General features: G+C 46.1%; 1 pseudogene; it reads left to right on the top strand.

The window, feature by feature from the left end:
• Positions 1 to 436: 436 nt before the first annotated feature.
• On the top strand, positions 437 to 21666 carry LOC139257448 (zinc finger protein 23-like; annotated as a pseudogene).
• Positions 21667 to 22653: the final 987 nt, after the last annotated feature.

The raw sequence follows: 22653 nt of genomic DNA, 5'->3' as shown, positions 1-22653 counted from the left end.
CGAGGCCGAAATGACTGTTCAACAGTCGCTCCTCAAATGATTTAGAAATTCAAAAATCCCGCCAAAAATTGTTAAAATTGCGGATTATGTTGGTAACTTCACCATTAGCCAAATATTTCCAAACACTTTTTGTTTCCTTTTGTCTTAATCCATATTTCACATGTAAATCCCAGGCTGTTACAATCAGGATTAAATTCGGGTTCCGTTTCAAACTATCTGCAATGAGTGGAATCAATCTCCACTGATTCTGTATCGGGACACATTCCAGCTCAAACTTTGTAAAAGTTGGATTTCATAGATTATCGATCGATCACACGCAGAAGCGGCAGTGAGTCCAGAACTGGGAGTCCTTCGGTGAAAAGAGAAGAGGGACAGAGTGTGTGGACGAATATTCAACTGATCGTCCAAACTGGAGAGACACAAGGACACCCACACCATGGAGAAACCGTGGGAATGTGGAGACTGTGGGGAGGGATTCACTCCCCGTCTGATCTACAAATTCATTGTCACAGTCACCAGGAAGAGGCCGTTCACCTGCTCTGTGTGTGGGTAGGGTTTCACTCCATCATCTGCTGAATCTCCAGCGTGTTCACACGGGGGAAGTGTGGGAAGAGATTCTTTCAGTCATCTGAATTGTGAGTTCTCAAGTGACTGCAGGGGTTTTGTTCTACTGTTATTACTGCTGTTAATCATATCCTGACTGAATCATGTTTGTCCTGTCAGTTGGGATTTGTTTCTGCTGATGCTAATCATTCTGAAAACTGGGCTGGAGTTTAATATTTTGATATTTCAAATTACACAATGTGTCAATATTTGATATCTCTATGATAAGAGGAGACTATTGATGTCCTGTTACCGACTGCTCCATTTTGGGCCTTTTCTCCTTTAACTCTCGATTGTTTCAGTTCTCATGCCTTTGGTTACTCTCAGGGACAAGTCCCAGTGCTCCACACATTCCAGAGTGCCTCTCTTTGCCTTGGTGTCCAGATTAGGGATAGCTAACACGCCCGGGATCACTAACACAAATTCCAGTCTGTTAATCACTTTCAGTGACAGGACTTAGCATGTGCCTACAGCAGTTGTTGAGATAACCGACTGCATCTCTTTCCACACTCAGCTGGTAAACGGTCTCTCCCTGATGTGTTTTCACCCGAGGCGCATCTACATCCATTCCCACTGTCCCCACATTCACAGTGTTCAGTCAGCTGGGCATAGGAGTCTCACAGGCTAGACGATTGGTTGAAGGTGCATCCACACACAGAACATATGTCCTGTTTCTCCCCGCTGTGATTGGTGTTTTTCCAAAGACTGATGATGAGGTGATCCTGATGAATCCGATGATTCCCTCAAATCTTGACGTGATGCTTGATTTGAGTTTCCAAGCTGCAGATCCTCCCCTTCTAATACCCTGCAAATGGAGGTTACAAAAGTTGTTACTTTAAGTACAGGATACAAATTTCCACTGTGATAGGCATCAGAGCCGAGTTCAATCCTGCCCTCAAGTGACATCCACACACTTCCCAGTTGATGTCACTGGATCGGTATCAAGAGCAAGGGCACTGGATAATATTTACTTATATTTAGACCAGTGGTAGTGAGGACAATTAGAACCGCTGAACTGCTGCCTTGACTGAGAACAACTAACAGCCCAGATCAAGGACCGAACGTGGGAACTTCCCACTCAGTATTGCAGAGTGTTCTAAAATTTGTGGGGTTGGGGGAGTGTTAGAAAAAATATTTTCAAACAAACTTTATTCTACCTTTCAACAAAACCTTCGTCACAATGCACAATTCTGAAATCCTTTCAAATTAGAAAAGCATATCAAATGTATCATCAAAAACAATTGAGACATTATAGAAAGGCTCAAGTCACTGAAAATAAACAGCTTTACAATCACTGCACAGTACAGAAGGGACCGACTGTTAATGGGAGCTCGGCTTGTGAAGTCCTCCGACACTCCGAGATAAACTGGACTGTTCTTTTAAGTATAACTAGAGAGAGAAAAGGGAGTCCCTGTCCCTTTAAATATCTGCCACATTCCTCCAGGTAGTGGGAGGAGCAATAGCGTGCGGTATCTTTATATCCTGATGCAGCAAGACCTAATAAAACACATTGCATCAGCTTAAGCACAACAACTGAAAAGTGTGTACGCAAAGTCTTTGCTATACATATATGTGTAAGTGTGTGTGTGTGTAAACGAAACACATCATTCTTATTGTTTTCTAGTGAATTCCACAGAGATAAGCTATTATCTTCACCAGTTATTTTTCAGCATTTATTTCCTATTATTTATGATGTAATTGTAGAGTGTTTAATCCCTTTACCATTTATTGATGACCCATTGTCCTGTGTGCCCTTGTTTAGAAAGTGATGTCACAATGACCATTCCATTACCAAGGTGACCGTCTGTCCGCAGCATTCAGTGCTAAGTGGATTAAATTACACCGAGGGTAATGAGCAGCCACCCACCAGTCTCTGCACTTTATTGTCCAGTGATCACCTCACCATCACACAGAAGATCCTAGATTTACCTCCAGTGTGGATGACTTGTGCAAGTGATGTTGAAAATTAAATTGTAGGGGTGAAAGAGGAGTTGGGGGAGGGGTTTGGAGAGAAGGGTAAAAGAGGATTTGGGGGAGGGGTTTGGAGAGAAGGGTGAAAGAGGAGTTGGGGTGAGTGTTTGAAAGAAATGGGGTGATAGAGGAGTTGGGGTGAGGGGTTTGGAGGGTCGTGGATAAAGTGTAGATGGGGAGGGGTAATTGGAGAGTAGAGGTGAAGGAGGTGTATGAGTGAGGGGTATTTACTGCCCATTAATTGCCTTGTTGGGTTTATTTTTCCTTTAAAATATTTTGTATTGTGTGTTCCCCCGAAGGTAGACATGGGGCTGCAGTTTCTTGCAGGCACTGGGCTGTTTCTGGTGAATTAATGTGGGTAGTGTTAATTGGGAATAGATTTTAGTGGGATCATTCTGTGCTGAATGCATTGCTGGGCTGCGGGGTTGTCCATTGTCCCAATGACGTGGTGCTGCCGACAACAAATCCAGGATTCCCTTACATTGTGACACCAAATCTAGGGACCACTTACATTGTGACACCAAATCTGATATGTCCTTACGATACCGTATAAATACACACGAAGCCCATACTTGAGAGAAGGTCACTCTGTGACCAGTTACCTTTATTACCAAGACCTCAAGTGATGAAGGTGGGTGGAGCTTCCCCTTTTATATTTGAAAGTCCAAGTTAGGAGTGTCTCCCACAAGTTCACCCACTTGTGGTCAAAGTTCTCAAGATTTACTACTTCGGTCAGCTTATACGTGGGTGACAATGATAGTTGAATACATGACATCACCTCCCCCCAAAGTCTTATTGAGATCACAGGTTAAGTCTCTCTGGTGGTTTACACTCCCTTTTAGAGCGCCTGAGTTGGGGCTCCGGTTGTTGGGCGCTGGCCTGAGTGTCTGCCGTTTGCGGTGTCTCAGGCCTGTCTGGACTGCCCACAGTGACTGGGCTTTCCTCCACTTAGTTCCGGTGTTCAGTCACCTGTGGTGGAGTAAACTCTACGTCATGTTCTTCCTCTGCTTCTTCTATGGGGTTGCTAAACCTCCTTTTAGTTTGATCCACGAGTTTGCGGCAGATTTGTCCATTGGTAAGTTTAATTACCAAAACCCTAATTCCCGTTTTTGGCAATCACAGTGCCTGCAAGCCATTTGGGCCCTGCAGCGTAATTAAGGAAAAAACAGTGTATTGACATCAATAATGGCGCCCTCGCATTCCTGTCATGGTAGTTACATTGTGACTAACGCCTGCTCTCAACAATTTCTTTCATAGCAGGGTGTATATGTGATAATCTGGTTTTGAGCGTCCTTTTCATTAGCAGCTCTGCGGGTGAAACCCCTGTGAGCGAGTGTGGTCGGGACATATTGGCCTACAGAAGGCGTGATAAAGCACCTTTGTAGGGAACCCCCTTGGATTCTGAGCATCCCCTGTTTGATTATCTGCACTGCTCGTTCCGCCTGGCCATTTGAGGCCGGTTTGAACAGTGCCGTTCTGACCTGGTTGATTCCATTGCCTGTCATGAAGTCTTGGAAATCAATGCTTGTGAAGCACGGGCCATTGTAGCTGACCATCGGCAGCGAACAATGTCCGTAGAGTTTCTACCGAGGCAGAGGATGTGCTTGAATTTAAAATGGCACACTCAATCCATTTACTACACCAAAAACAGTTTTCCCATGAAAGGACCTGCGTAATCTACATGGATGCGTGACCATGGCTTAGCGGTCCAGGACCAGGGGCTAAGAGCGGCTTCCCTGGATGCGTTGGCCAGCTGAGGACACGTGTTACACCTGCGAACACAAAATTCCAGGTCTGCATCTATCCCTGTCCACCAAATGTGTGACCTGGCAATTGCCTTCATCATGACAATGCCCGGGTGCTCATTGTGAAGATCTCTGATAAACACCTCTTTGCCCATCTGGGGCATGACTACTCGGTTCCCCATAGTTGGCAATCGGCCTGAATTGTGAGTTCATCCTTGCGCCTATGAACCGGTTTAAATTTCTCAGGGCATGCCCTGTACGTGGCTGCCCAGTCCCCATTCAGGACACATTTCTTAACTAAAGACAGTAGCGGGTCTTTATTTGTCCAGACTTTAATCTGACGGGCTGTCACAGGTGAATCTTCGCTTTCGAAAGCTTCAACAGCCATGACCATCTCAGCATCGTGCTCAGTTTCCCCCTCAGTGGTGGCTTGTGGGAGCCTGCTGAGTGCATCGGCAGAGTGTTCAGTGCCTGATCTGTGCTGAATTGTGTAGTGATAGGCGGCTAATGTAAGTGCCCACCTATGTAGGCGGGCCGACGCATTCGCATTTATGGCCTTGTTGTCGGCCAAAAAGGACGTTAGGGATTTGTGATCTGTCTCCAGCTCAAATTTCCTGCCAAACTAGGGCCTTCCAAGAGCAATTCTTTTACCTCAGCCTGAGCCAGAAGCAGTGTGGGAGGTGTCTGCCCTTTACAAAGGAGGTGCTCACAGAATTCTGACACCTCTTGTAACCAAACCTGCAGCCATACTCCATGACAAGGACAGCGCTGCTACTAGCTGTGAAGGTGACCGTGATTCTGAATTTCCTCAGTCTGGGATCCTTCCAGGCAGTCTTCTCTCTTTCCAGAGAGATGCAGGTACAGCATGGGTCATGTAATGTTAACAATTTGTTGGAGCATAACATGTTGCATGCTCTATCAAAAGCCCTTTCCTGGATGTTCCCCCAGCCCCAATCGCGACCTTTGCGTGGGAGCACATGTTCCGGCTCTAACAGCATGCTCAATTTGGGAAGAAAGTTACCAAAAAAGTGCAGGAATGAATGCAGCTCTATCGTGTTACGGAGACTGGGTGCTCTCCGGATCGCTTCCGTTTTGCACACAGTAGGTCTGATCCCGTCTGCTGCTACCCTCCTCTCCAGGAATTCTACCTCTGGAGCTAAGATGACGCACTTTGCCTTTTTCAGTTGCAGCCCTACCCGGTCCAGTCTGCGTAGCACCTCATCCAGGTCCTGGAGGTGTTCTACAGCATCGCGACCCGTGATGAGGATGTCGTCCTGAAAAACGATCGTTCTTGGAATCGACTTGAGGAGGCGTTCCATATTTTGCTGAAAGATCACGGTGGCTGAACGAATCCAGAACGGACATCTGTTATACTCAAACAACCCCTTGTGTGTCGTGTTGGGGGTCAGCCTTTTCGACTCACTCGCCAGCTCCTGGGTCATGTGAGCTGAGGTCCGGTCTAATTTTGAAAAAGGTTTGCCAGCGGATAGTGTTGCAAAGAGGTCATCCGCTCTCGGTAGCGGGTACTGGTCTTGGAGTGACACCGATTGATGGTGGCCTTGTAAGCGCCACATATCCTGACCGACCCATCCGCCTTGAGCACCGGCGCAATCGGGCGTGCCCAGTCACTGAATTCAACTGGCGAGATGATGCCTTCCCGCAGCAGGCAGTCCAATTTACATTCTATTTTTTCCCGCCTCACGTATGGCACCACTCTGGCCTTGTGGTGTACTGGCCTGGCGTCAGGGTTTATGTGAATTACTACCTTAGTCCCCATGAAAGTGCCGATGCCGGGTTGAAATAATGAGTCGAATTTGTCCAGGACCTGTGAGCATGATGCTCGCTCCACAGAAGAAATGCATTGACATCGCCCCATTTCCTGTTCATGACAGCAAGCCAACTCCTCCCCAGTAGTGTGGGACCGTCCCCCAGGACAATCCAGAGTGGCAACCTGTTCTCCGAATGATCTCCGTAGCTGTGCATCAATCGGCAATAATTTTGGCCTCCTGGCCTTGGACACCCACAATCTTTCAAACTGTTTGATACTCATCAAGGACTGGCTGGCCGCCGTATCTAGCTCCATTAATACTGGGATGCCATTGAGGAGCACTTTCATCATTATCGGTGGCGTCCTGGTGTATGAACTGTATATATGCTCCACATGAACTCGCTGAACTTCAGCTTCAAGTGATTTTGCCCAGTGTTTATTTGGCCTTGTAGAGCTTACATCGGACCCGTACTCCTCGTACATTAACCTGGCTGCAGGCTTCCTGCACATATGCGCCAAATGACTGCTGGCGTTGCAGTTTCTGCAGGTATATTGCTGATACCTGCAGGCTCTGTCTGGGTGTTTGGCTCCACACCTCCAGCATGAGCTGGAGGACCCGTTGTTGGAAACAAAAGGTCCATTACCAGTCGATCGTCTATGACTGTCTTTGTAACTGTCCTTAAGTGCACCATTAACAGGTGTTGATGGCCCCATTACTGGCCGCATTGTCCATTGCAATGGCATGATTCACAGTTCAGCTAGCCATTGTCTCTGTTGAATTCACTTTTTCGGTTCGACTACACGCTGGGGCATGTCCGATTGACCTTGTCTGCCTAGAGAACTGTGTGCATCGTTAACAATGTTGACTTCCTGGTCGTTTGCCGCATTTGAGCCAAGATTTTTGTCATACATCATTCTGGTCTCTTCCTCCCCTGAGATAAATGTCTGGGCTATCAAAGCCGCCATTTGCAAGGTAAAGTCTTTGGTCTCAATCAGTTTCCTGAAAACCCCAGCATGCCCAATGCCCTCAATAAAAAAGTCTCGCATCATCTCCGCTCTGCCTGCATCTGTGAACTTACATACGCTCGCCAGTCGCCGGAGATCTGCCATGAAGTCAGGAACGCTTTGCCCTTCTCAGCGCCAGTGCATGTAAAACTGGTGTCTCGCTATGTGCATGCTGCTCGCAAGTTTAAGGTGTTCCCCGATCAAATTACTGAGCTCTTGGAACGTCTTGTCCCGGCTTCTCTGGTGCTAGAAGGGCCTTCATCAGGGAGTACGTTCTGGATCCACAAATCGTCAGGAGATGAGCTCTGCGTTTGTTGGCCGAATCCTGTCACAACCATTCCTTAGTGACAAAACTTTGCTGTAGTCTCTCAATAAAGTCGTCCCAATCATCATCAACACAGTACCTCCCTTCTGTGCTACTTGTGGCTAAGCTCACGTGGTTTAAATCCCAGTTTCTCGTCGCCAATGATATGTCCTTACTATACAGCATAAATGGATACGAGGCCCATATTTAGAGAAGGTCACTCTGTGACCAGTTATCTTTATTACCAAGACCTCAAGCGATGAAGGTGGGTGGAGCTTCCACTTTATACCTGAAAGTCCAGGTTCGGAGTGTCTGCCACAAGTTCACCCCCTTGTGGCCAATGTTCTCAAGGTGTACAACTTAGGTCAGCTTATACATGGGTTACAATGATAGTTGAATACATGACAAAATCAATGGGACCACTTACATTAAGACACTAAATCCAGGAACCACTTGCATTGTGACTCCAAATCCGGAGACCCCTTACACTGAGGCACCAAATCCAGGGACCACTTACAATGAATCATCAAATCCAGGGACCACTTACAATGAGACTACAAAATTACAGAATGACACAGAAATGAGCCATTCGGTCTAACCAGTCTGTGCCGGGAATTATGCTCTGCTTGGTAATGAGAGAGCCTCAGTATGGAGAATGGTCATGCCGGTGAAAGCAGCTCTAGTGGGAGAGGTGGGTAATAAATGAAGAGACGATGGAGGAATCAGACGGTGACTGGTGGGGCCTGGTGGCAGATTATTGTCAGAAGTCCTTTATAGGCAGGTTGATGATTAGATGTAACCAGTCCAACAAATGTATCCATCTGTTATTGTTCCAAAATAACAAATCTAATGTCACTAATTTTTTTTCCATGAGAAATGTAGAGATTACGATGTGTTGTTGACAGAAAGAAATTAGGCTTGCGCAGGAAAGAAGGTTCCTTGAATGATCACATTGTGGGGCTGTTTTGTGACTCAGCTCTGTGAGGTTAAAAACATGAAATGGAAAAGGGCATGTCCAGTACCACTTATATTGCCAATAGTGCTTTCTAAGTTAATCTTTATATCCTAAGCCGAATATGCTATTAACTATCCCAATCACTAATCCCAATCGTAACAGTTAACCACAAACCACAGCCACTAAACCTACATCTCAACCCAGCCCCTAACCAAGGCTAAGAACATAAGAAATAGGGGCAGCAGTAGGCCATCTGGCCCCTTCAGCCCACCTGCCATTCAATAAGATCTTGGCTGATCTGATCTTGGCCTCAATTCCATTTCCCTGCCCTCTCCCCATAAACCTTGATTCGACTATCTTTCAAAAATCACTCTATCTGCAACTAAAATATTTTCAATGACCCAAACTCCACTGTTCTTTGGGGTAGAGAATTTCAAGGATTCACGACCCTCAGAGAAGAAATTCCTCTTCATTTCCATTTTAAATGGGCGCCCCCTTATACTCAGACTTTGCCACCTAGTTCTCGATTCCCCCACAAGAAGAAACAGAGATCAGTGTGGAAGCTAAAGACCTGATAAAGGAAGTATTTAAACAATTATTTTGATGCAAGAAATACTGCAAGGTTTGTTAGTAACAAGTAATTGTAATCAACTAACCCATCAAAATTAGCAAAGGCAATTTCAAAGTTGATCACATGCAGTTTGTTTAAAGATCTATTAACCGCATTCAAAAATCGTTAAATACAGAAAATAATAGATTTACAGTCTTACGCAAGGTAGTTCTTTGAAGGGTTGATTGAAAGGAACGTTAAATGAATGTAAAGTGAGACACGCCGGTTCAGTCTGAGACATCCACAAGCTGTATACTCAAATGAAACAAGTTTGGGATTTGATGTGGGAAAAGATGAATTACTTGAGAAGTGAAATAATATAGAGTAAGAAAAGGCCCAAAATGGAAGGGAAGGAAACATTAATTCGTCTCTTTTTATGGAGAAATGAAATATGGGACACACGGTGTTTGAAACAAGCTGATTTATTCAATATTTATACAGACATTAATCTCCAGCTCAGGTACAGGGTTATTCAGAGCAGCAGAAACAAAGTCGAAGTGCCAGAATGAACATGGTTCAGTGCCCAATGGGAGCCAGTAAATCCTGTCCCATTCATTGACGTTCCCTTTGGTATTTACCCAGCATTCCCCGCGACGGAGGACTTGCCGACCCCAGAGACCCAGTGCGCAGGCGCGAGGCCGAGCTTTGTTTTGAACATGCGCCGTGCGTGCAATGGCGGAATGGACATCTTGAACATATGTTCCACAAAACAGTCCTTTTTCAGCGGGGCGGAGGGCAGTAATGGAGCAGCGGGGAGCCGGGGAGGCTTCATAAACAACTGGTGCCCACTGCAAGCCCGGAATAATAACCGAAATATCGGCGACTGCAGCCTCGAGGCTTTCTCCCGGTCACAGGCCCCGGGTAACGGCGGCCATCTTTGTACAGGAAGGCAGGGTCAGTCCTCCGACATCTTGGTTCAGTGAGCAGCAAAGCGCATGCGCGGCCATCTTGGTAAAGTAACAGCTGAGTTATATTCTCGACACCTGGGATTTCTCACCATCTCCTAAAGGCGCTGCTCAGTGCTAAGCTTCTGGTTACATCCCAGACAATTATAACAGGAAAGCCCCAGAGCTGTTCACTCCCAGGGTTAGAGTCCCCATGTACAGTCCCAGGGTTAGCATCCCCATGTACAGTCCCAGGGTTAGAGTCCCCATGTACAGTCCCAGGGTTAGAGTCCCCATGTACAGTCCCAGGGTTAGAGTCCCCATGTACAGTCCCAGGGTTAGTGTCCCCATATACAGTCCCAGGTTTAGAGTCCCCATGTACAGTCCCAGGGTTACAATCCGCATGTACAGTCCCAGGGTTAGAGTCCCCAAGTACAGTCCCAGGGTTAGAGTCCCCATGTACAGTCCCAGTGTTAGAGTCCCCATGTAGAGTCCCAGGGTTAGAGTCCCCATGTACAGTCCCAGGGTTAGAGTCCCCATGTACAGTCCCAGGGTTAGATTCCCCATGTACAGTCCCAGGGTTAGAGTCCCCATTTACAGTCCCAGGGTTAGAGTCCCCATGTACAGTCCCAGGATAAGAGTTCCCATGCAGTCCCAGGTTTAGAGTCCCCATGTACAGTCCCAGGGTTAGAGTCCCCATGTACAGTCCCAGGGTTAGAGTCCCCATGTACAGTCCCAGGGTTAGAGTCCCCATGTACAGACCCAGGGTTATTATCTCATAAGAACATAATAACTTAAGAAATAGGAGTAGGAGTGGATCATTTGGCCCCTGGATCATGCTCTGCCATTCAATAAGATCATGGCTGATCTGATCATGGACTCAGCTCCACTTCTCTGCCCGCTCCCCATAATCCCTTATCGCACAAAAATCTGTCTATCTGCCTTAAATATATTCAATGGCCCAGCTTCCACAGCTCTCGGGCAGAGAATTCCACAGAATTACAACCCACAGAGAGAAGAAATTCCTCCTCATCTCAGTTTTAAATGGGTGACCCCTTATTCTGAGATGATGTACCCTAGTTTTAGTTTAACCTATGAATGGCAATATCCTCTCTGGATTCACCTTGTCAAGTTCCTTTGTTATCATATGTTTCAATAAGATCAACTCTCATTCTTTTGAACTGCAATGTGTATCAGCCCAACCTTCTCAACATATCCTCATCGGACAACCCCCTCATCGCCGGAATCAACCTCTAAACAGCCTCCAATGCAAGTATATGCTTTCTTAAATACGCAGAGCAAAAATGCATGCAGTATTCCAGGTGTGGTCTCACCAATACCCTGTAACCCTGTACAGTTATAGCAGGACTTCTCTGCTTTTATACTCTATCCCCCTTGCAATAAAGGCCAACATTCCATTTGCCTTCTTCATTACTTGCTGTACCTGCACACTAACTTTTAATGTTTTATGCACAAACACCCTCAGGTCTCTCTGTCCTGTAGCACTTGCAATTTTTCTGCATTTAAATTATAATTTGTTTTTCTATTATTTCTGCCAAAGTGGATAACCTCACATTTTGCCATATTATTTGCCCACTCATTTACCCTGTCGATATCCCTTTGCAGATTTTTTGTGTCCTCAATTTGCTTTCTCACTCACCTTTGTATCATCAGCAAACTTGGCTATATTACACTCAGTCCTTTTATCCAAGTCATTAATATAGATTGTAAATAGGTGAGGACCCAGCATCGATTCCTGCGGCACCCCACTAGTCACCATTTGCCAACCAGAAAAAGACCCATTTATCCCGACTCTCTGTTTTCTGTTAGTTAGCCTATCCTCTATCCATGCTAATATACTGCCCTCAACCCAGTGAGCTTTTATCTTGTGCAGTAACCTCTTATGTACCACCTTTTCAAATGCCTTCTGGAAATCCAAATACACCACATCCACTGGTTCCGCCTTATCCATCCTACTCATTATATCCTCAAAGAACTCCAGCAAATTTGTCAAACATGATTTCTCTTTCATGAAGCCATACTAACTCTGCTTGATTGAATCATGCTTTTCCAAATGTCCCACTACTGCTTCCTTAATAATGGTCTCCAGCACTTTCCCAATGACAGATGTTAGGCTAACTGGTCTATAGTTTCCTGCACTTTGTCTGCCTCCTTTTTTAAATAGAGGCGTTACATTTTCGGTTTTCCGATCTGTTGGGACCGCCCCAGAATCGAGGGAATTTTGGTAGATTACAACTAATGTGCCCACTATCTCTGCAGCCACTTCTCTTAAGACCCTACGATGTAAGCCATCAGGGCAAGGTGACTTGTCTGCCTTTACTCCTATTATTTTTCTGAGTACTACGTCATTATGAATAGTGATTGTATTAAGTTCTTCCCTCACTATAACCCCTTCATTATCCACTTCACTCTTACTCTCAGTGAGCGAGTGTTTTACTGTAATTAAACTCATCTCGGACTGTTTCTGTCAGATATTAACTCCTGTACGGACTCAGGAAACACTCCCACTTCCTGGTCGCTCCGATGTTTCTGAAGAATTGCTTTGAGAAGACGGGCTCATGGAGAGAAACACCCTGCACAGAATGATCCCAAATTGAGCATCTCCAAGGGACAAGGCTCCCAGCTTTAATCATTCTCTGTCCTTTCCCCCTAGGCCCAGATACTTTGCTCAGATTCTGATAAAAGTAACTTGCGAAAAGTGCACTTTGATTTTTACAGGCTGAATTATTGCAGAGAGTTGCACATTGCGCGGTTCAGCACCGCCCCCTGTGTCGATTCCCAGTGAGCAGAAGAGCGCATGTGCCTCCCCTCCCCCAGCACTGCCTGTGATCGCCATTCACTCAGTGAGCAGAAGAAGATGGTTTAAAACAGTCGGGAATGAAGGCACAACGGCCCTGGGCTAAAGCAGCGAGCAGCAGCCACCTTACAACAGCGCAGCACTTTGGGAGCCTGTCCGCAGATGGGCTGAGAGATCGGCATTGAGTCCGGGGGGAGTTCAGGGGGAGTCGGGGGCTGTGTGTAAGAGGCAGAGTGGAGCAAGATCCAGTGTCAGTGCGTGGTGTGAGTGGGGGAAAGGAGAGGCCATTCTCGGGCTGTGTTTGGTCAGTGTGTGTCCAGGGTAAGGGAGACAGATTGGTCAGAATCACTATTTACAATCTGCTGCTTTCTCTCTCCAAACCAGTAGTGAACGTTCCTGGTTTAGTTCCGTCAGGGGCTGTGTGTAAGAGGCAGAGTGAAGCAGGAACTAGTTCTGGAACATGATGTGAGTGGGGGAAGAGAGAGGCCATTCTCGGGCTGTGTGTGGAAAGTGTAAGGTAACAGAGAAAGTAAACCACCTCGCTCTTTCAAATCATTGCTGCTTTCCTTCCCCAAATCAGTAGTCAATGGTCCTGATTCAGTTCCAATCTCACCGTGTCTGTTGTTCTCGGACAGTGAGCAGTGGAAACACAGCCTGACAGTGAGAATGTGAGGAGTTTCTCAGAGTGCATCGATTGCAGGCACCAGGAGAGGAGTCTGGGAGAAGATATTTTAAAGACGGGTTATATTGTTTCGGTGAGCTGAGTGCTCCAGAACCATGTTGCTGATGATCTAGAGATACATTGTCACTCCCTCAGATACATCATATTCTCCCCGCATCCATATCTTAGACCTATTAATATTCTCTTATTATTATTCTCAGAACAAAATTCTTCAACCAGCCAGAACATATGTGATCATTCCTCCACCCAGAATACAAGGAACAGTGCAGGCAGCTCCTTCTCACACACAGTAAGTAGATTATCACTCACAGAGGGCAGAGACACAGAACTGGCCTCAATCCTATTGTCACAGACAGCAGAAGATGTCAGTCCCACAGTGATCCGTAGTGGCAGAGTTACATTGTGAATCTTACAGCCACATGGAGCAGTAGAATCAGATGCTGTTTCACCATTGAAACAGATCACACTGACAGGTACATTAAACACCCACAATCACTTGCCAGAAACTGGCAGGTCGAGAATAAAAGACAATCATCTATCAGAAAAAATGTTAAACAGGAAGTATAAACCACACTCGCATATCAGATGCTAACGTGTACAGAGCAAAAGCCATATTCATGTTTCAGAATCTGACGGATTCAGTATTTAACCCCCCGAACATGCCAGAAGATGACTGGTGCAGAATAAACCCCACATTCCCGTACCATAGACTGACAGATACATTATACAACACACACCCACATATATGAAAGTGACAGTAACAGAATAAAATCCCCACTTGCATACCAGAGAGTGACAGATAAAGTGTAAATCCCATGGGCACATATCGAAAACTGAAAGGCAGTAAGTAAAATTATTACTTGCTTCGCAGGAACTGATCGGGGCAGAGTAAAACCCACACCCACACATCTGAAAAATGACAGGGAAAAGGCAAAATCTTCACTCACATATCAGAGAAATACAGGTAAAAATTAACATTGATTCTCACGTTCACATACCAGAGACTAGCAGATACAGAGGAAATTCCACACTCACATAGCAGGAACTGACAGGAACAGTCTGAAACACACAATCAAGTAGCAGGAACAAAGAGGTACAGTCCAACATCGAAGAAATTGAGAGGCACAGATTAAACCTCAACATCCACCAAAATCTGACAGTTACAGAAAAATACACACACTTGCACATCAGAGACTGAGAGATACAATATAAAACCCACACTCACATATCAGAGGCTTACATATTACAATCCATATTCCCATAACATAAATTGACATACAGTGACATGCCCAGACTCACGAGCCAGTAATTGACAGGTACAGGGTAAAGGTCTCTCTTTCATTCCAGAAACTTACAGGTACAAAGGAAAGTCCACTCACAATTAAGCAGAAACTGGCAGTTATAGAGTGAGGCTCACAATCACATGTCAGAACTTGACAGGTACAGCATAAAACCCAGACTCCCATAACAGAAATGGAAAGATACAGAGAAAGGCACACACTCACATAGCAGAGACGGATAGATACAGAGTGAAACACAGACTCATTTACCAGAGACCGACAGATTCAGCATAAACACTCACCTCCACAACACAAATTGATACAGTATTCGTTTTATTTTCTAACTATCAGGAATTGGGGGTACAGAGTAAAACAATACTAACATACTGGAGAATGACGGGTATGGAGTAGAGCTCACATTCACATAACAGAGATGGACAGATACAGCACAGAACACACACACACACACCAGGAATGGAAAGATACAAAGAAACATAGAAAATAGGTGCAGGAGAAGGCCATTGGGCCCTTCGAGCCTGCACTGCCATTCAATATGATCATGGCTGATCATGCAACTTCAGTACCGCACTCCCGCTTTCTCTCCATACTCCCTGATCCCCTTAGCCGTAACGGCCACATCTAACTCCCTCTTGAATATATCCAACGAACTGGACTCCACAACTTTCTGTGGCAGAGAATTGCACAGGTTTACCACTCTCTGGCTGAAAAAGTTTCTCCTCATATCAGTCCTATATGGCTTACCCGTTATCCTTAGATTGTGACCCCAGGTTCTGGCGTTCCCCAACATCGGGAACACTCTTACTGCATCTAACCTGTTCACTCCCGTTATAATGTTACATGTTTCTATGAGATCCCCTCTCCTTCTTCTAAATTCCAGTGAGTATAAGCCTAGCTGATCCATTCTTCCTTCATATGTCACTCCTGCCATCCCGGGAGTCAGTTCGGTGAACCTTCGCTTCACTCCCTCAATAGCAAGCATTTCCTGCTCAGATTAAGAGACCAAAACTGCACACAATACTCCAGGTGTGGTCTCACCAAGGCCCTGTACAATTGCAGTACGACCTCCCTGCTCCTATACTCAAATCCTCTTGCTATGAATGCCAGCATGCTATTTGCTTTCTTTGCTGCCTGCCGTACCTGCATGCCTACCTTCAGTGACTGATGTACCATGACACCCAGGTCTTTTTGCACATCCCACTTTACTAATCTGTCACCATTCAGATAACAATCTGCCTTCCTGTTTTTGCCACCCAAGTGAATAACCTCACATTTATCCACACTATACTGCATCTGCCATGCAATTGCGCATTCACCTAACCTATCCAAGTCACCCTGATGGCTCTTAGCACCTCCGCACAGCTAACACTGCCATCCAGCTTAGTGTCATCTGCAAATTCGGAGATATTACACTCAATTCCTTCATTTAAATCATTGATGTATATTGTAAATAGCTGTGATCCCAGCACTGAGCCCTGCGGCATCCCACTAGTCACTGCCTGCCGTTCTAAAAAGGACCTGTTTATTCCCATTCTTTGCTTCCTGTCTGCCAACGGATTCTCTATCCACGTCAATACATTACCCCAATACCATGTGCTTTAATTTTGCACACTAATCTCTTGTGTGGGATCTTGTCAAAAGCCTTTTGAAATTCCAAATACACCACATCCGCTGGTTCTCCCTTATCCACTCTACTAGTTACATCCTCAAAAAACTCTGGAAGATTTGTCAAGCATGATTTCCCTCTCATAAATCCATGCTGACTTGGAGCAATCCTGTCACTACTTTACAAATGCTCTGCTATTACATCTTTAATAATTCATTCCAGCATTTTCCCCACCACCGATGTCAGGCCAACCGGTATATAATTCCCTGTTTTCTCTCTCCCTCCTTTTTAAAAAGTGGTGTTACATTAGCTACCCTCCAATCCATAGGTACTGATCCACAGTCCATGGAATTCCGGAAAATGATCACCAGTGCATCTACTATTTCTAGGGCCACTTTTCTAACTACTCTGGGATGCAGACTATCAAGCCCTGGGGATTTATTGGACTTCAGTCCCATCAGTTTCCCTAACACCATTTCCTGACTAATAAGGATTTCCCTCAGTTCCTCCTTCCCGCCAGACCCTCGGTCCCCTAGTAATTTGGGAGGTATTCGTGTCTTCCTTAGTGAAGACAGAACCAAAGTGTTTGTTCAATTGGTCTACCATTTCCTTGTTCGCAATATGAATTCACCTGATTCTGACTGCAAGGGGCCTACATTAGACTTCACTAATCTTTTTCTCTTCACATATCTATAGAAGCTTTTGCAGTCAGTTTTTTATGTTCCCTGCAAGCTTACTCTCATATTCTATTTTCCCAATCCTAATTACACCCTTAGTCCTCCTCTGCTGAATTTTAAATTTCTCCCAGTCCTCAGGTTTGCTGCTTTTTCAGGCCAATTTATATGCCTCTTCCTTGGATTCAATACTGTCCCTAATTTGCCTTGTTAACCACGGTTGAGCCACATTTCCTGTTTTATTTTTACGCCAGGCAGGGATGTACAATAGTTGTAATTCATCCATGTGATCTTTAAATGTCTGCCATTGCCTATCCACCGTCAACCGTTTAAGTATCATTCGCCAGTGTATCCTAGCCAAATCACGTCTCATACCATCGAAGTTTCCTTCAAGTTCAGGATCCTAGTCTCTGAGATAACTGCGTTGCTCTCCAGCTTAATGAAGAATTCTACCATATTATGGTCACTTTTCCCCAAGGGGCCACGCACGACTAGTTTGCTAATTAATCCTCTCTCGTTACACAAGACCCAGTCTGGGATGAGCTGCTCTCGTTGGTTCCTCGACATATTGGTGTAGAAAACCATCCCTGATTCACCCCAGAAAATCCTCCTCCACAGTATTGCTACAAGTTTGGTTAGCCCAATGAATATGCAGGTTGTCACCCATGATAACTGCTGTACCCTTATTGCACGCGTCCCTAATTTCCTGTTTGATGCCATCCCCAACCTCCCTACTACTGTTTGGTGGTCTGTACACAACCCCAACTAAAGTTTTCTCCCCTTTGGTGTTTCGCAGCTCGACCCATGTAGATTCCACATTATCCCAGCTAATGTCCTTCCTTACTATTGCTTTAACCTCCTCTTTAACCATTAACACTCCACCAACTCCTTTTCCTTTCTGGCTATCCATCCTGAATTTTGAATACCCCTGGATGTTATGTTCCCAGCCTTGGTTACCCTGGAGCCATGTCTCAGTAATCCCAATTACTTCACATCCGTTAACAGCTATATGTGCAGTTAATTTGTCCACCTTATTACCAATGCTCCTCGCTTTGAGACTCAGAGCCTTCAGGCTTGTTTTTTTAACACTCTTTGTCCTTTTAGAATTATGTTGTAATGTGGCCCTTTTTGATACAGAATGAAACCCACAGGCAATTACCAGAAATTGACAGGTACAGGATAAAATCCATGCTCTCGTATCAGAAACGAACAGTGTAAAACCCTCATCCATATACCAGAGATGGACGGATTCGAGTCAAATCCACACTTCCATACCAGACACCCACTATATAAGAACATAAGAAGATAAGAAATAGGAGCAGGTGTAGACCATATGGCCCCTCGAGCCTGCTCCACCATTTAATACGAACATGGCTGATCCAATCATGGACTCAGGTTCACTTCTCTGGCCACTCCCCATTCCCTTATCGGTTAAGACAGTGTCTATCTCTGTCTTAAATATATTCAATGTCCCAGCTTCCACAGCTCTCTGAGGCAGCGAATTCCAAAGATTTACAACCCTCTGAGAGAAGAAATTCCTCCTCACGTCAGTTTTAAATGGAGGGACCCTTATTCTAAGATTATGCCCCCTAGATCTAGTCTCCCCTATCAGTGGAAACATCCTCTCTGCTACCACCTTGTCAAGCCCCCTCATAATCTTATACATTTCGATAAATCACCTCTCATTCATTCTTCTGAATTCCAATGAATAGAGGCCCAACCTCCTCAACATTTTCTCATAAGTGAACCCCTCATCTCCGGAATCAACCCAGTGAAGCTTCTCTCAACTTCCTCCAAAGCAAGTATATCCTTTCGTTAATATGGAAACCAAAACTGAACGCAGTATTCCAGGTGTGGCCTCACCAATAACTTGTATAACTGTGGCAAGACCTCCCTGCTTTTATAGTCCAATAAAGGCCAAGATTCAGTTGGCCTTCCTGATCACTTGCTATACCTGCATACTAACCTTTTGTGTTTCATGCACAAGTACTCCCAAGTCCCGCTGTACTGCAGTACTTTGCAAACTTTCTCCATCTATACAATAACTTGCTCTTTGATTTTTTTTCTGCCATAGTGCATGAACTCACACTTTCCAACATTACGCTCCATCGGCCAAATTTTTGCCCACTCACTTAGCCTATCTGTGTCCTTTTGCAGAATGTTTGTGTCCGCCTCACACATTGCTTTTCCTCCCATCTTTTTATTGCCAGCAAATTTGGCTATGTTACAGTCGGTCCCTTCTTCCAAGACGTTAATATAGATGGTAAATAGTTGGGGTCCCAGCACTGATCCCTGCGGCACCCCACTAGTTACTAATTGCCAACCCAAGAATGAACAATTTACCCCAACTCTCTGCTTTCTCTTAGTTAGCCAATCCTCAATCCATGCTAATATATTACCCCCAGCCCCGTGAAATTTTATTTTGTGCAGTAACCTTTTATGTGGCATATTGTCAAATGCCTTCTGGGATTCCAAATACACCACATCCACTTTATCCACCCTGCTCGTTACATGCTCAAAGAATTCCAGCAAATTTGTCAAACTTAACTTCCCCTTCATAAATCCATGCTGACTCTGCCTGACCGAATTATGCTTTTCCAAATGTCGTGCTAATGCTTCTTAAAGAATGAACTCTTCAACATTTTCCCATCACAGATGTTAGGCGAACTGTTCTGCAGTTTCCTGCATTTTGGCGAACTGGTCTGCAGTTTCCTGCATTTTGTCTGCCTCCTTTTTAAACAAGTGTGGCTCTCAGTCCCCGGGCAACACCGAGTGCAGCTCCCAGTCCCCAGGCAACACCGAGTGCGGCTCTCGGGCCCCGGGCAACACCGAGCGCGGCTCTCGGGTCCCGGGCAACACCGAGCGTGGCTCTCGGGTCCCGGGCAACACCGAGCGCGGCTCTCGGGCCCCCGGTATCACCGAGTGCGGCTCTCGGGCCCCGGGCAACAGCGAGTGCGGCTCTCAGTCCCCGGGCAGCACCGAGTGCGGCCCTCAGTCCCCGGGCAACACCGAGTGCGGCTCTCAGTCCGCGGGCAACACCGAGTGCGGCTCTCGGGCCCCGGACAACACCGAACGCGGCTCTCAGGCCCCGGGCAACACCAAGCGCGGGTCTCAGGGCCTGAGGCAGAACCACCGGGCCCGGCCCCAGCAACCCCCGGGGGCAGCCCCTCACTCACACCAGGAAAACAACAACTTGCATTTATACAGCGGCCCAGCAATTCCCAGCCGCTCCGTATCAGGTGGGCACTGGATGTGGAATTACTCCCTGAGTACCACACTGGGGAGAGGCCGTTCACCTGCTCCGACTGTGGGAAGGGTTTCACTCGGTCATCCGACCTGCTAACACACCAGAGAGTTCACACTGGGGAGAAGCCATTAACCTGCTCTGAGTGTGGGAAGGGATTCACTACCTCAACCGACCTGCAGAGACACCAGCGAGTTCACACTGGGGAGAAGCCATTAACCTGCTCTGAGTGTGGGAAGGGATTCTCTCTGTCAGGCAACCTGCTGAGACACAAGCAAGTTCACAAGTGAACGCAGGGGTTGGATTTTGCTGTTAATCGCATTCTGGACTGCATTGTCTTCATTCTGACAGTTGGGGTTTATAACTGTGTGGGTCTGTTTGTTACATCAGTTTGAGCTGGATGGAGAGGGGGAGAAGCTGCTGGGTTTCACCCCCTGTACTTCTGTACTTCTGTGCCCAGTGGGACCAAAAATTTCCTATGTGGGCCTGTCGAGGGAGATGGGTTCCCTTCCCTGAAGGACAGTAGTGACCCAGATGTGTTTTTACAACAATCCGGCAGTTTTCATGGTCACTTTTTTCTCGTGCCGGCCTCACAAATGACCAGATTCATTAAGCTCAATTTCACAACCTGCCTTTGTGTTTTTGTGGGTTCTCTCACACTCACTTTCCTGTTTGAAATTCACTTTGCAGGATGTTAAAAGGGCAGGATTTGTAGACTGGAAGCTCAAACCAAACATCACCTCAAGATCTGACAGTCAGTCGATACATCGGGACTGGAATATCATCAGCTTTTGACCATGGAAGCAGAAGGCACCGTTCACAGTGGGGAGAAACGGTACACGTGCTCTGTGTGTGGACAAGGCTTCAGCCAATCGTCCAAAATGGAGAGACACAAGCGCAGTCACACTGGAGAGAAACCGTGTAAACGTGGGGATTGTGGGAAACGTTTCAACTACCCATCCCAGCAAGAAACACATCGGCCAGTTCACACTGGGGAGAGGCCGTTCACCTGCTCCGACTGTGGGAAGGGATTCATTCAGTCATCCAACCTGCTGACACACCAGTGAGTTCATACTGGGGAGAGGCCGCTCACCTGCTCCCACTGTGGGATGGGATTCACTGCATCGCCCAACCTGCTGATACACCAGCGAGTACACACTGGGGAGAGGCAGTTAACCTGCTCCGACTGTGGGAAGGGATTCACTCGGTCATCCGACTTGCTGGTACACCAGCGAGTTCACACTGGGGAGAGGCCGTACACCTGCTCCGACTGTAGGAAGGGTTTCACTCGGTCATCCGACCTGCTAACACACCAGCGAGTTCACACTGGGGAGAAGCCGTTCACCTGCTCTGACTGTGGGAAGGGATTCGCTACATCATCCTACCTACTGACACACCAGCGAGGTCACACTGGGGAGAAGCCATTAACCTGCTCTGAGTGTGGGAAGGGATTCTCTCTGTCAGGCAACCTGCTGAGACACTAGCAAGTTCACAAGTGAACGCAGGGGTTGGATTTTGCTGTTAATCGCATTCTGGACTGCATTGTCTTCATTCTGACAGTTGGGGTTTATAACTCCTGTAAAGCTGATTTTAATAACTCCTGTAACTGGACTGGAGTTTAATATTTGGGATACAGACACATAAATTAGTGTTGCTTCCAACACATTGCTGTCGATTTTTGCCTTTCCCACCTGAGTGTTTAGCATCACCTGGCAGGAGCTGAGAAAGGACAATCTGTGGGAAGGATCTTACAGGGGGAACAGAACTTCAGCCTGGACACAGTCCTTCAGGGCCTCACTGAGATCACCTCATTCTTCTGAACTCCAATGTGTATAGGCCCAACCGACTCAAACTATCGTCATAGGTCAATCCCATCAACTCCGGAATCTGCAGGAGACATGAGCAAGGACCTGAGGCTTATTAAAAGGCACATATTTCATTACAGACAAGGTTACACTGGGAGAAATGTTCAGTTAGAACATAAGAACATAAGAAATAGGAGCAGGATAAGGCCATTTGTCCCCTCGTGCCTGCTCCGCCATTCAATAAGATCATGGCTGATCTGATCAAGGCTCCGTTCCACTTCCCTGCCTGCTCCCCATAATCCTTTACTCACTTATCGCTGAGAAATCTGTCTATTTCCGCCTTAAAGATATTCAAAGACTCAGCCTCCACAGCTCTCCTGGGCAGAAAGTTCCACAGATTTACAACCCTCAGAGAAGAAATTCCTCAACTCGGTTTTAATTGGGTGGCCCCTTATTCTAAGACTATGTCCCCTAGTTTTAGTTTCCCGTATTAGTGGAAATATCCTCTCTGCATCCACCTTAACGAACCCTCTCATTATCTTATGTTTCGATAAAATCACCTCTCATTCTTCTGAACTCCAATGTGTTTAGGCCCAATCTACTCGACGTATCATCATAAGTCAATCCCCTCATCTCTGGAATCAACCTAGTGAACCTTCACTGAACTGTCTCCAATGCAAG

Source organism: Pristiophorus japonicus, unplaced genomic scaffold (genome assembly GCF_044704955.1).
Source record: "Pristiophorus japonicus isolate sPriJap1 unplaced genomic scaffold, sPriJap1.hap1 HAP1_SCAFFOLD_85, whole genome shotgun sequence".
NCBI lineage: Eukaryota > Metazoa > Chordata > Chondrichthyes > Pristiophoridae > Pristiophorus > Pristiophorus japonicus.
The sequence above is the reverse complement of the archived record's forward strand: the minus strand, read 5'-3'. Positions and strand labels throughout refer to the sequence as shown.